The following is a 15,183-nucleotide window of genomic DNA, read 5'->3' as shown; positions in this document are numbered from 1 at the left end:
TGTAACAATTTAATATTATGCTATTATATTCAGTTGTTGTTACTTTTTAGAAGCGGCCTTGAAAAAACGCCACGATAAAGCTAACTTAACACGGATATACACCTGAGTTCGCAACCCCATTGGTGGGGAAAACCACCTTGGTGGAGAAAACCCCCTTGGGAAGGGGGCAAATTAATTCGCTACAACCTTCATTGTGTGACCCTTAGTCCTGTTAAGTTTGGTTGAGATTGGAAAAGTAACGACCGAATGTATCGCGGTCAAAAATCGTCAGACAGGCAGACAGACACCAAATTGCGTATTTTAGTGCGACGACGATGACGACGACGACGACGACGACATATATATATATATATATATATATATATATATATATATATATATATATATATATATATATATATATACATACATACAGTGCCTACAGAATGTATTCACAACCGGTGACTTTTTCACCTTTGGGTGTGATACAGCCTGAATTTAAAAAATGGATCAAATCTTTTTTTTGTCACCGATCTACACAAATACCCCAAATGACAAAGTAAAAACATGTTTTAAGAAGTTTTTAGAAATTTATTGGAAATTAAATACAAAAACAACTAATTTACATTAGTATTCAGCCATTGAGCCAATACTTCGTAGAAGCACCTTTGACAGTGATGACAGCTTCGAGTCTCCTTGGGTATGGCTGTATCGGCTTTTGCACATCTGGATATGGGAAGTTACTCCCATTCTTCTTTGCAGATTTTCTCACACCTAGCTCGGCTTCACGCTGTTGAAACCAAAGCTTTCAGATTCATTGGAATCTCCCGCGATGAAGCTAACTCCAAGGGCCTTTCACTCACTCACAGCAGGCAGGTCGGTGGTCTTTCTGTCGTCTACCGACTCCTATCCGGCCTAGCTCCCCCAGCTCGATCTTTGCTCCGTCCCCCAAATATTCCTTCAGGTCGCACAAGTTCTGCCAGCAACCCTCTTGTGGTGAAACTGTCAAAATCAAGACTCTCTGCTCACCTTCACTCTTTCATTCTTCTTTTCTCCCACCTCTGGAACAAACTCCCTCACTCTCTTCAATCCCACTCCTCCCTCCAGGTATTCAAAACAGCTGTTCACCACCATCTCTTATCTTCCCCCATCCAAAACCTTGATCTTTTCTACCCTCGTTAATTCACCCCAGATCCACTTTTTTGAAATACCGACTTCTTTCCTGGAAGTCCTGGCAGTGTCCATGTGTTTTATACCTCTCCCACCCACCCCCTTCCCATGCCCCACCTCCCCCCAACCCTCTCCCTCTCATAGATCTCCCAATGTCCCTGTTCTCTACTGTTGTACTTGCGTGTTTCCCTCTCTCTCCCCATCTCGTCTCCCACTCCCTTTATTATATGTTTTATCTGTCCTTTTATGTTTTTTTGTCATTAATGTTAGCTCTTCCACGAGCCTCGATGTTGTATACAAAATAAAATAAAATGAAATAAAAAAACCTCTGTCATGTTTGATAGGGACAGTCGGTGAACAGCAATCTTCAAGTCTTTCCTCAGATTCTCAATGGGATTCAAGTCTGGGCTTTGGCTGGGCCACTCAAGGACTTTCACGTTCTTGTTCTGAAGCCATTCCAGTGTTTCTTTGGCTGTATGCTTGGGGCCATTGTCTTTTTGGAACTTGAATTATTCCCCACAGTCTGAGGTCTTTTGCATTCTGAAGCAGGTCTCCTTAAAGATTTGCCTGTATTTGGCACAATTCATGGTTCCCCATATCCTTATAAGTCTCCCAGTCCCAGCTGCTGAAAAGCATCCCCATAGCATGATGCTGCCACCACAATGCTTCATGGTAGGGATGGTGTTAGATGGTTGATGAGCTGTGCTTGATTTCCGCCAGACATAGTGCTTTGCATTCAGGCCAAAGAGTTCAATTTTCGTCTCAGACCACAGAATATTTTGCCTCATGCTCTTCGAGTCTTTCACGTGCCTTTTTACAAACTCCAGGCGTGCTGTCATGTGCCTTTTTCTCAGGAGTGGCTTCCGTCTGGCCATAAAGCCGAGATTTGTGACGTGTTACAGAGACTGTTGTCCTTCCGGCAGGTTCTCCGATCTCAGCCAATGAACTCTGTAGTTCTGTCAGTGGTCATTGGATTCTGGTTCACCTCCCTGACTATGATCCTTCTTGCCCGGTTGTTCTGTTTGGTCAGACGGCCAGCTCTAGGAAGAGTCTGGGTAGTTCCATATTATTTCCATTTCCTAATGATGGGACTGACTCTGCTCTTGGGAACTTTCAACACTCTAGAAATTGTTTTATACCCTTCCCCAGATTTATTCCTCCTCGCAATTCTATCTCAGAGTTCTATGGACAGTTCCTTGGACTTCCTGGGAAAGTTCCTGCTCTGACATGCACTGCCAACTGTGGGACGTTACATAGAAAGGTGTGTTTCTTTCTAAATCATGTCCAATCAATTGAATTGGCCACAGATGGACTCCAATGAAGTTGGAGACATTTCAACGTTAATCAAAGGAAATTGGATGCACCTGAGCTCAATTTGGAATGTCATAGCAAAGGGGTTGAATACTTAATGACAAGACATTTCTGTATATCATCCGAAATACTTTTGTAAAAAGTTCTAAAAAAATAATAATTCCACTTTAACATTATGGGGTTTCTGCGTAGAACAAAAATGAATGAATGATCGTTTTAATTTTTCCCCGCTAGAGCGAGGGTTAGCCTTGCGGGCCCCATGACAATCATGGTTCCCTGTTTGAGGCAATGTTTTTATGGCCGGATGCCCTTCCTGACGCCAACCCTTGGTCGCCTCTTACGATGCGCAGGGATACGGTGTACCTATTCTAAATCGGGGTACACACCGTGATCATTCATCCCAGCAAGCTGGTACTCAATTTGCCGACCTCGGAAGGATGACAGGCTGAGTCAACCCCCCTGGCGTTAATTCAGCGATCGATCGGGATTCGAACCCAGGATCCTAGGATCCCAAGCCGGCACCCTAACCGCTAAGCCAACACCAGGCTGTGTAGAACAAAGTTTTAAAATCTCAACTTGATCCATTTTTAATTCAGGCTGTAACACAACAAAATGTGAAAAAGTCAAGGGGTGAGAATACTTCCTGAAGGCACTGTAGATAAACACATGATTAATGAATTCTGACCTGGGCAATTCCATGATAATACTGTCACAACGATGTCGATACTGCAAGTGCAGAAGGGCCTTTAGCAGTACAAAGATGTCAAGGTCAATTGCTTTCACCAAGCAGATGAAAAGCCAAGCTACCGACTGGATTCGCCCTTTGGGGGCTTGTTAGGGCAACACAATGATGTTCCCTCAACTTAGTGACTTTTAATCCTTTTGTCTAATATATACTGGTTAATGATACATCTCTAAATGTAATTGTTGAGGACCTCAGATTGTATCTGGAACCAACAAGTTCCATCTGCCAACAGGACAAATTGTCTTACGCCCCACCCATCACAACCATGAGGCCCTTGGTTTAAGCAATCAGGAGTCCTACGAACACGGTTATTGAAGGTCTACGATCTGGACAAATGCCATGATAATACCACCGTCAATCACGATGACGTCATAGTGAGGGAGGTACCAACACCCAGCCAATTTGCATGGTGACAATTTAAATCTCCATCTATGAGAAAGAGAGAGTTTGGATGAATGGTTAAAAGTTCGTTCATGTTGTCGGAGAAAGACGTAGATGGAGTGGTCAATGTCTCGAGGATGGTACAGCAGACAGACTTTTATAAAGTACATAGGTCACCTGAGTATGTCTATTAAGTATGTAGTACAACATGAATACATCTATCAAGTACCTAGTACAAATCTAATTTGTCTATGCAGTATGTTATATATATATAATTAAAATTATCACTTAAAATACAGACTTGGCATTTAATATGGAATATTTTTTTTGTGGGGGTGAACTTACTTTTCAAGATGTCTTAGAACCAAAAGTTCATTGGAATTATGTTGAAATTATTGTAGATTTTGTTAATGTGACCTTTAAAAGAAACAAAAACCACATTTGACATTTTGAAACAAATACATTGATCCTTGAAAGTGATGTAAACTGATATCGAACTCAATTCATGGACAGTACTGTGTTAAACTTCTGTACGTTTTCCAGAAGTATCTCTTTCTTTTGCACATTAGCCAAAAAAAATTTCAACAAAAACAAAAGTTAAATTACGACTGGGATTACGGACAGTAAAATTACAGTTCAGTACTTCGTGTACCCCCCACGAGCATTCAGGAGAGCACGTACACGTTGAGGCATGCTGTTCACGAGATTTGCCAAGGTTTGGACAGGAATCGCTTGCCATGCAGTGACAATAGCCTGCTGCAATTCATGCACAGAGGTCGGCTGCTGGTCCAAGTGGTCGATTTGACGCGTTAATTCTGCCCACAATTTCTGTATCGGATTCATATCCAGGGACATGGCAGGCCACTCCATATGCTCTACACCACGGTCAGCAAGAAAGTGTTGGATCATGCGAGCACGATGAGGCCGTGCATTGTCATCTTGGAAGACAAAGTTTCCTCGAAAGGCTGCACGAGCAAATGGAAGCAATGTTTCTTCCAGAATGGCCCTGTACTTGAACTGGTTCAGGTTTCCATTCAGAAGAACCAGGTCAGTTTTGCCCCAGCATGAAAAGCAGCCCAAACGGTCACCCCACCACCTCCAGCTTGGACTCTTGGCACTATACAATCTTTGTTGTAGGCTTCATGCACTTGTCTGCGCACTCGGACGCGGCCATCTTGACGATAGACCAGAAATCTAGACTCGTCACTGAAGATCACGTGATTCCAGTGTCCTGGCTGCCATTGACGGTGCTCTCTGGCCCACTGCAATCGGCGCTGGTGGTGTTGTCTGGTCAGGCGTGGCTTTCTCAGGGGACGCCTGGCACGATAGCCTGCTTGAACCAGTCGTTGGTTGACTAGCCTTCTGGATACAGGCACATTTGTCAGTTGCTGCCACTCAGCCCTAAGCCGATTAGCTGACTTGGTACGGCCATTGCAGACTAACCGGTGCAGCTGGCGATCATCCCTCCTTGTGCTTCTGCGGGGACGTCCTGGCCTCGGTATTGGAGTAGGGACACCCCTCTGAGCATTTCGTTTCAGGATCTTTGACACCTGACCTTGAGTGATGCCATACTGCCGAGCAATAGCATGCTGTTTCATGCCGTAATTTCGTAAAGCCACCACTCCATGACAAACAGCATTGTCGAGTTGACGGACCATCTCCAGAGGAAGCGGCAATAACTTTTGGAGATGTGCAGCAGTTGTTTTCCACTAATACAGAATGCAACAACCCTTGTATACCCGACTGTGAAGCCAATCATCAAATGCACCTGTCCGTACATTTTGCCACGCCACCTGTGATATAATCCTGTTGTTGACTTCTTGCTGCGACAGACAATCAGTGACATGGTTCTTTTAACAAATAAATCACCAAAGTGTAAAAGAAACTCACCAGATTGATATACTGAGTTAAGAAAGTAAACCCAAGTCAAGAAAAGAAAAATATTCCATATTAAATGCCAAGTCTGTATATGCTTTCAGCAAAGAAGTTGAGCTCCACTTCAAATTCACATTTCATGCCCACCCACCCATATGGTGGGTAAACAGGAAGTTTTAGATAACTTGAAGATGTCACATTCTCACCACCAATCCAGCAGGTGACCACAAAAACTTAGCACCAAATAAAAGAGCATCCCCAAGTGATGCAACAGTATGTCACGACGGACGTTCCCAAAGAAGTGTGAGGGTGTTGGGTATCAGAAGGAGAGACGGTGATCCAGATGTGAAGACACCTGCCGACATCAACCGATCATTGAAAAAAAACTTTTGTGTCACGACAAATGACCATTACCTGCTGCTCTTTTGAATATGGCCCAGAGTGCTGAACTATAAGGAGTCCTTTATCTGAAGTAGAACAGGAAGAAGTGCGGCAGCACAGCAAGCATTTCAGAACAAGGACATGTCCAGTAGGCCTTAGCTATGTGGAGTAGTTATTCTGAGTAATGGAAGGATTCCTTCATGGTGACCGAAGTCGATACCATAAACGTTTGCTCTGCATTTTCCTGGGACACACCCAGAACTCCATTTTTCAAAAACAATCAAATGCTGATAAAGACAGTTCATACCCGCACAAGGCCAAGCAGACTGACTATACAACTACAGGTAAAAGAAAGGTTTTTTTGTACTGTAATGCTAGTTCTCAATTGCATTCCATTTTTCCTTCGATTCAGACTGGCAGAGCGATCTAGATGGGAAGACTTGAGTAGACGAATAGAGACACAGACACCTAGGAACTGAGTGCATTAACTACGATGATGCATGTCTCTACCTGCCTGCCCATTTGTCCCAGCCAACTGCAACCTTACTTGCTTTCTGACATTCTGTACTCCCCCAATTATCTTTTAATATGATTGCACTTCCTCACTGGCAAACTACCACGTATATAAGGATTTAAACAAAAACATTAACATTTGAGCCCCTGAAAGACCCTGCCCATGGTATCTCACACCCACGACCAAATTGAGCCAGGTGCACTGAAGCAACTTTTCAATGGTGGGACAACTTCGGTGTTATTAGTTGGAAGTTCAAAAAACAAAATGTTTGAAGATGACACTGATTGTTGTCCCACTGGATTCTAAACCTGAACTTTGAACCCCTCTTATCAAAAGTTGTGTTGTGTTGTTATAATTTACTTCAACTCCCAGGGACTCACCTTCGTCACATCTCACCTCTTAAAAATCCAGCTGTGTAACCAAATCCTCACATTTTTAACTCAATTCTGATTTATTTACTTTGGCTTGATTTTGTTACGCAACCATTATCAGCGATACCTAAATAAGAGGCAATTTCCATTTGGAAGTTAGGCTTATGGAAGAGCTGCACAAAGAGCAGGAGGTGGCCATACTAAAAGGGGAGAAGGGAACAGGTGGACAAGGGGAAATGGACCAACATATACAAATCTGTAAAATAAGGAAAGCTGCGAGAAGAGAAGGGACAGAGAAATCGCTCGATTGGCAGGGGAGATACCATGAGGTGATGGTGATCTGCGGCCTTCAACGATCGGAGGGAAGAGCATGACAGATCAGTTTCATGGAGGCAATTCTGTAGGTAAAATAAAAAGGAAATTGGGGCATTGGGGCGGGGAGGAAGATTGGATGTTGGACATGTGACCTCCCACCCCCATGGGGGCGGTGAAGGTCAAAGGACAGACGGAGCAGGAAGAGTTAGACCGCATATCACATAAAGGGCTCAGTACAAGAGATCGTGTTTTGTAGGTACAGCGTACAGATCGTTTAAATTCTCGAGTGACTGGAAGGTTGAACTGCATCAACGGCAATGCCTCACCCTTACAAGAAGTGATGTTAAGCTAAGTCACAGCCACATGCTGCATAAAAATGATGACGTCAACGGAAGCAAACCTCAGAACAAAAAGGTACATTTTGAGCCAATGTGGTGATGATTTTGTCGAGGGCAATCATACTAAAATATGCAATTTGGTGTCTGTCTATCTGTCTGTTTGGTGACTGTATGTCTGTCTGTCTGTCTGATACAGAACTAAAGGAAGATCTACTGTAATCTATGTACCCCACAAGGGTTGGGGGTGTGCTCATTTACCAAGCAGCTAGCTAGCGCTTGCCAAGCCAGCCGTTCCTTGACGGTTTTGAATGGAGTGCTTGCTCCGGAAACGAATGCTTCAACCACTTGGCGATCTCTCCACAAGAAACTTGGTATATGAACACACCCCAGATGTTCTTGAGGCCCAACCACAGATCAACTGTAATTTAAATACCCCAGAGAGGAATGACCCTTCCTGTCACTCCTGTAAGGAGCGGGTGTTCTAGTTCATTAAAATCAAATGAAATTGAACATTTAATTTGGATTACAAAACAAACTTCACCTTGTGGTCACCCATATTTCCTTCAACCCTCCACTATTCCAGCCCCTTCCCATGAGAGACAGAATACTCAGGACATAAAGCCACAGACTATCAGGTAATCACCTGTTTGTTAAAACTCTGACTATGTCTCGATGTGATTACGAACTCCCCACACTGAATTGCACTGAAAAATAATCTCGGGATCAAACCGGCATGTAACAGTTAATTTTAATTGCAACACACACACACACACACACACACACACACACACACACACACACACACACACACACACACACACACACACACACACACACACAGTCTCTCACACACACAGTCTCTCACACACACAGTCTCTCACACACACAGTCTCTCACACACACAGTCTCTCACACACACAGTCTCTCACACACACAGTCTCTCACACACACAGTCTCTCACACACACAGTCTCTCACACACACACAGTCTCTCTCACACACACAGTCTCTCTCACACACACAGTCTCTCTCACACACAGTCTCTCTCACACACAGTCTCTCTCACACACAGTCTCTCACACACACAGTCTCTCTCACACACAGTCTCTCTCACACACAGTCTCTCACACACACAGTCTCTCACACACACAGTCTCTCACACACACAGTCTCTCACACACACAGTCTCTCACACACACAGTCTCTCACACACACAGTCTCTCTCACACACAGTCTCTCTCACACACAGTCTCTCTCACACACAGTCTCTCTCACACACAGTCTCTCTCACACACAGTCTCTCACACACACAGTCTCTCACACACACAGTCTCTCACACACACAGTCTCTCACACACACAGTCTCTCACACACACAGTCTCTCACACACACAGTCTCTCACACACACAGTCTCTCTCACACACAGTCTCTCTCACACACAGTCTCTCTCACACACAGTCTCACACACACAGTGTCTCTCACACACACAGTGTCTCTCACACACACAGTGTCTCTCACACACACAGTGTCTCTCACACACACAGTGTCTCTCACACACACAGTGTCTCTCACACACACAGTGTCTCTCACACACAGTCTCTCACACACACAGTCTCTCACACACACAGTGTCTCTCACACACACAGTCTCTCACACACAAAGTCTCTCACACACACAGTCTCTCACACACACAGTCTCTCACACACACAGTCTCTCACACACACAGTCTCTCACACACACAGTCTCTCACACACACAGTCTCTCACACACACAGTCTCTCACACACACAGTCTCTCTCACACACAGTCTCTCTCACACACAGTCTCTCTCACACACAGTCTCTCTCACACACAGTCTCTCACACACACAGTCTCTCACACACACAGTGTCTCTCACACACACAGTCTCTCACACACACAGTCTCTCACACACACAGTGTCTCTCACACACACAGTGTCTCTCACACACACAGTGTCTCACACACACAGTGTCTCTCACACACACAGTGTCTCTCACACACACAGTGTCTCTCACACACACAGTGTCTCTCACACACACAGTGTCTCTCACACACACAGTGTCTCTCACACACACAGTGTCTCTCACACACACAGTGTCTCTCACACACACAGTGTCTCTCACACACACAGTGTCTCTCACACAGTCTCACACACACACAGTCTCACACACACACAGTCACACACACACACACACACACACACACAGTTACACACACACACACACACACACACACACACACACACACACACACACACACACACACACACACACACACACACACACACACACAGTTCCACACACACAGTTCCACACACACACACACACACACACAGTTTCACACACACACACAGTTTCACACACACACACACACACAGTTCCACACACACACACACAGTTTCACACACACACACACACACACACACACACACACACACACACACACACACACACACACACACACACAGTTTCACACACAGTTTCACACACACACACGACCGATCGCGCCCAAAGCAGACACAAGTTACCTTCGTAACGAAGTATCACTGTATCAACAATTGTTTTGAAGACGAGCGCGTGTGTACACTGGCGTTCACGTGTTACAGTACGTTACAGGTATTCATTCGTGCTGTGACGTGTCGCCATGTACGACACTTTATATAATTAAAACACTCACCTTCGGCTCGACTGCTTAACGTCCGAGATCGTGCATGGCGCACCTTGCAGAGCAACCTGACCGCGCCCCTTTACTCACTCCATAACTCATTCACTCAGCCATTATCATTCTATCACTCATTCATTCATTCATTACCATTCATTTATCAACTCACTCCAAATGTCCAATCGGCGCTCCCTGTCGCAAACTGAAGCCTCTCGACGCGATCACAGCGCGGGAGTTCAACGGACTTACCTTTACCTTGAGGCTTGAACTGTACAGAGGTAACTGATCAGGTACAAATTGATGAGATTACGAGTACGGAATGAAACACAGATTGACAAACGGACAAATGTTACAAAACAAGCAAAGACATATCTGGACAAAAAAAGTACACAAATCGTATGCACAGATCGAATCACACAGACAAAGCAACACGTGATCACGGACAACCTACCTGGACAAGATGGGCGGGGAAAACATACAAAGAAACCACAAGTTGGACAAACAGATTAATAATATAATATACAACGGCTGGATGTAGACAGGGTAAGACAAACATGGATAGACAGATATATACACAGACCGGGATATAAGGACAGTCCAAGATCTAGCTGTCCCCTTGAATTGAAAACAGGTACAAACAAACAATTAAACAACAAAAACAAAACAACGTGCCTCATCGCATCCATAAACAAATTATTGGGGAAAATGCCAGGGGCATAGGCAAGGCCCTTTATATGGTATGTGCCATTTGGCAAAGTATAGAAAAGAAGGGACATTCCATAGCTTATAGAAAATGCCAAACAAGAGAAAATAAGGGACATTCCACAGCTTGTGGAAAATGTCGAACAATAAAAAATAAGGGACATTCAAAAAAATATCGTGTGCATGCTGGTCTACCCTTGTGTTCTTTGGAGGAACCAAGTAATGCTCTGGAAAAGCTCCGATGTATATTCCAAGTTTCAGCTAGTTTCAATGTATAGTTCTTGAGATATGAGCGCCAGCACATTTTGAGCGGACGGACGGACAGACACCAACGTGAATTTGACGATTTTCTAAATATAACTCAAGAATGCATAAACGGACGTGGCTGAAATTTGGAACATATTACCTCGACGTACAAAGCATTTACTTCTGAAATTTGCAGCCGATTTCGTCCAGTAGAAGCCGAGAAACGAAATTTCCGTCCCCATGTTAAGGCTGCATACAGAGAAACGATCCCTTATACAGGGAGGGGTGCTTCGTGCCTCCCTTGATTTGACCTCAATAATATGTAATTGGTGGGTCAATTCCGTGACGTGATATGCAAATCCTCTTCAGATTTCAGGTCAATTGGATGAAAATTGAGGATTTTAGAAAAGTCACCTAAGTTTTTTTTTTATTGTTGTATACAAGATCGAGGCTCATGTAAGAGCTAACTTTTTTTTTTAAACTAACACATAAAACATATGATAAAGGCAGCGAAAGAGAAATGGGGAGAGAGGAGGAAGCACACAAGTACAACAGCAGAGAACAGGGATATCAGGAGATCTGTGGGAGGGAGAGGGCTTGGGGGGGGGGGGGAGGAGGCATGGGAAGGGGGCGGAGGGGGAGGGGAGGTGGGAGAGGCATAAAACTCAAGGACACTGCTAGGACTTCCAGGGAAGAGTGCAGTATTTCAAAAAAGTGGATCTGGGGTGAATTAACGGGGATAGAAAAGATCAAGCTTTTGGATGGGGGAATATTTTTTTGTACACAAGATCGAGGCTCGTGTAAGAGCTAACATTAAGAAAGTTGTTGACTTTTGGCCTATGTTGACCTTTTGGCCAAGGTTGACCTCAAAAATAATTGGTGGTGGAATTCAGTGACCTGCTATGCAAATCCTGTTAAAATTTCAAGTCAATCAAATGAAAATTGAGGATTTTAGAAATTGCACCTAAGTTGTTGACCTTTGGCCTATGTTGACCTTTTGACTTCAAAATCAATAGGCTTTTTGTTTTTAACCAACTCCACCATTTTGTGAAGTTTCATAAAGATCAGTTTAAAATTGTGACCTGCAGGCGATTGACAGACAGACAGACAAACTAGAAATCGGCCAGAGACCGAGGACTTGCCGGAATGTACTTTGACAGATTTATTAGTAAAAAAAAACAATTTTTGACCTTGAGCTTGACCTTTCAAGGTCACTCGAGGTCAAAGGTCATGGTGCCAAATGAAATGTCGTATGTGACTTCCTATATGTCAGTAACAGTAAGTGTATGCATAGCTCTTGTACTTTTAGAGTTATTGTGGTTTGAAATATATTTTAAATGTAAACTCGACCCCCCTGATTTCACGTTTTGGGTGACCTTGAGCTTGACCTTGGGCCTAGAGAGTTAAAAATTGGGCACAGTCTATTCCAGGGCAAGGCAAATATGTGTGTAAAGTATGGTGATGCTATTTGCAACGATGTAGACGTAGTACTGCGCACAAACAGACAGACAGACAGACAGACAAACCAACCAACCAACATACTTGCCGGAATTTTTTCCCGGCAAGTAACAAACTAGAAATCGGTCAGAGACCGAGGACTTGCCGGAATGTACTTTTTTTTCAGGGGTGTTGGTTAGAAGGGAATTGGATAATGTTTGACAGTTATTCGTAAAAAAAAAAAAAAAAATTGACCTTGAGTTTGACCTTTCAAGGTCACTCAAGGTCAAAGGTCATGGTGCCAAATGAAATGTCGTATGTGACTTCCTATATGTCAGTAACAGTAAGGGTATGCATATCTCTTGTACTTTTAGAGTTATAGTGGTTTGAAATATATTTAAAATAAAAACTCGACCCCCCCTGATTTCACGTTTTGGGTGACCTTGAGCTTGACCTTGGGCCTAGAGAGTTAAAAATCGGGCACAGTCTATTCCAGGGCAAGGCAAATATGTGTGTAAAGTATGTCGATGCTGTGTGCAACGATGTAGATGTAGTACTGCGCACAAACAAACAGACAGACAAACCAACCAACCAACATACTTGCCGGAATCTATTCTGGCAAGTAACAAACAAACAAGAAATACTTCATGCAGAGCACGATACTTGCAAAAGCCACCCTTTCCCAAAATAAAAAGCTGCCCTGGATACATCAAATGGTCCATTTCATTAAGATTTGAATTGATTCTTTTTCAGATTAAAATTGATGATTTTAAAAGTTTGACCTTGAGTTGATATTTGACCTTTTGATCCTAAAATAGTTGCTTTTCCAATGCAGTGATGCACTATATATGCAATTGCTGTTTAATGCACAATTAATAGGATAAAATGGACAAATTTTCAGACGAAATTTGATGATTTCAGAAGTTTGACCTCAAGTTCACCGTTGACCCTTTGACCCTAAAATAGTTGGTTTCCCAATTAATTGAGGCACTATGCAATTGCTCTTTAATTTTCAATTAAATCGGATGAAAATTGATTTTTTCAGATGAAAATTGATGATTTTAGAAGTTTGACCTTGAGTTGACCTGTGACCTCAAAAATAGTTGGTTTCCCAATTTAGTGATGCACTATGCATTGCTGTTTAATTTGCAATTAATAGGATGAAAATGGACAAATTTTCAGGTGAAAATTGATGATTTTAGAAGTTTGATCTTGAGTTGGCCTTTGACCTTTTGAGCCTAAAATAGTTGGTTTTCCAATTCCATGATGTACTATCCATTTTTCTGTTTAATCAGACGCAAAGTGCCAATTTTTCAGATGAAAATTGATGATTTTAGAAGTTTGACCTTGAGTTGACTTTTGACCTTTTGACCATAAAACAGTTGGTTTCCCAATTTAGTGAGGCACTATGCATTGCTGCTTAATTTGCAATTAATAGGATGAAAATGGAAAAAATTTCAGGTGAAAATTGATGATTTTAGAAGTTTGACCTTGAGTTGACCTTTGACCTTTTGACCATAAAACAGTTGGTTTCCCAATTTAGTGAGGCACTATGCATTGATGTTTAATTTGCAATTAATAGGATGAAAATGGACAAATTTTCAGGTGAAAATTGATGATTTTAGAAGTTTGACCTTGAGTTGGCCTTTGACCTTTTGAGCCTAAAATAGTTGGTTTTCCAATTCCATGATGTACTATCCATTTTTCTGTTTAATCAGACGCAAAGTGCCAATTTTTCAAATGAAAATTGATGATTTTAGAAGTTTGACCTTGAGTTGACTTTTGACCTTTTGACCATAAAACAGTTGGTTTCCCAATTTAGTGAGGCACTATGCATTGCTGTTTAATTTGCAATTAATAGGATGAAAATGGACAAATTTTCAGGTGAAAATTGATGATTTTAGAAGTTTGATCTTGAGTTGGCCTTTGACCTTTTGAGCCTAAAATAGTTGGTTTTCCAATTCCATGATGTACTATCCATTTTTTTGTTTAATCAGACGCAAAGTGCCAATTTTTCAGATGAAAATTGATGATTTTCGAAGTTTGACCTTGAGTTGACCTGTGACCTCAAAAATAGTTGGTTTCCCAATTCAATGGCTCAATATGCAAATTCTGTTTAATTTTCAAGTCAATCAGATGAAAAATGACAATTTTAGAAATTTCACCTCAAGATGACCTTTAACCTTTGACCTCAAAATCAATAGGCTTCTTCCTTATGACCAACTCTATCCTTTGGTGAGGTTTCGTGAAGATCGGTTTTAAATTGTGACCTGTAGGCGATTGACATACAGACAGACAGACAAGCAGACACACAGAGAGACAGACAGACAGACAGAATAACGCACAGGACAAACCAATATACTTGACAAATGTTCGATTTTCGAAAGTAACAAATAAATCATTTGGTTTACGACGTTTTTTCTTCTTGTTGATTAATTGATGAAGGTTTTGTGATCGAAGTCATCATTGTTGTTGAACACCTTGATGTTGGTCCTTTTGGAAAGGCACTCCAGCAACATTCAATAGAACTGTGTACTGTATATGCCTTACCTGAACGGCTGTACATTACCTGTCATCCTCTTATTATTATTTCCAAGACTTTCACGAACCGCGGCTGGTTTGGTTTGATGTTCGACTAAGTAGATTCGGTAGCGATTTGTAATTTGTTCAGGGTGCCGGAGATAGCTTGCCTACTCTTCGTGATCAAAGGACACCGTGGGGATGTTTAACGTCCACCAACT

General features: G+C 42.6%; 1 protein-coding gene across 4 annotated transcripts in view; it reads right to left on the bottom strand.

Annotated features, from left to right (window-relative positions):
* Nucleotides 1–10,133, bottom strand: part of LOC137436766 (protein FAM83H-like) — a 45,545-nt gene extending 35,412 nt beyond the window's left edge. For 2 of the 4 annotated variants that reach the window (XM_078786768.1, XM_078786767.1), the window contains exon 1: nucleotides 10,073–10,106. The gene's annotated coding sequence lies outside the window, so the exon portion shown is untranslated. Of the gene's footprint in view, nucleotides 1–7,050; nucleotides 7,082–10,072 lie in introns of those variants that run through there. The other 2 variants (XM_078786765.1, XM_078786769.1) reach the window with 2 other exon arrangements.
* Nucleotides 10,134–15,183: the final 5,050 nt, after the last annotated feature.

Source organism: Myxine glutinosa, chromosome 11, assembly GCF_964187855.1.
Source record: "Myxine glutinosa chromosome 11, kmMyxGlut1.1, whole genome shotgun sequence".
Classification (NCBI taxonomy): Eukaryota; Metazoa; Chordata; class Myxini; order Myxiniformes; family Myxinidae; genus Myxine; species Myxine glutinosa.
This window is presented reverse-complemented; position numbering and strand designations above follow the sequence as displayed.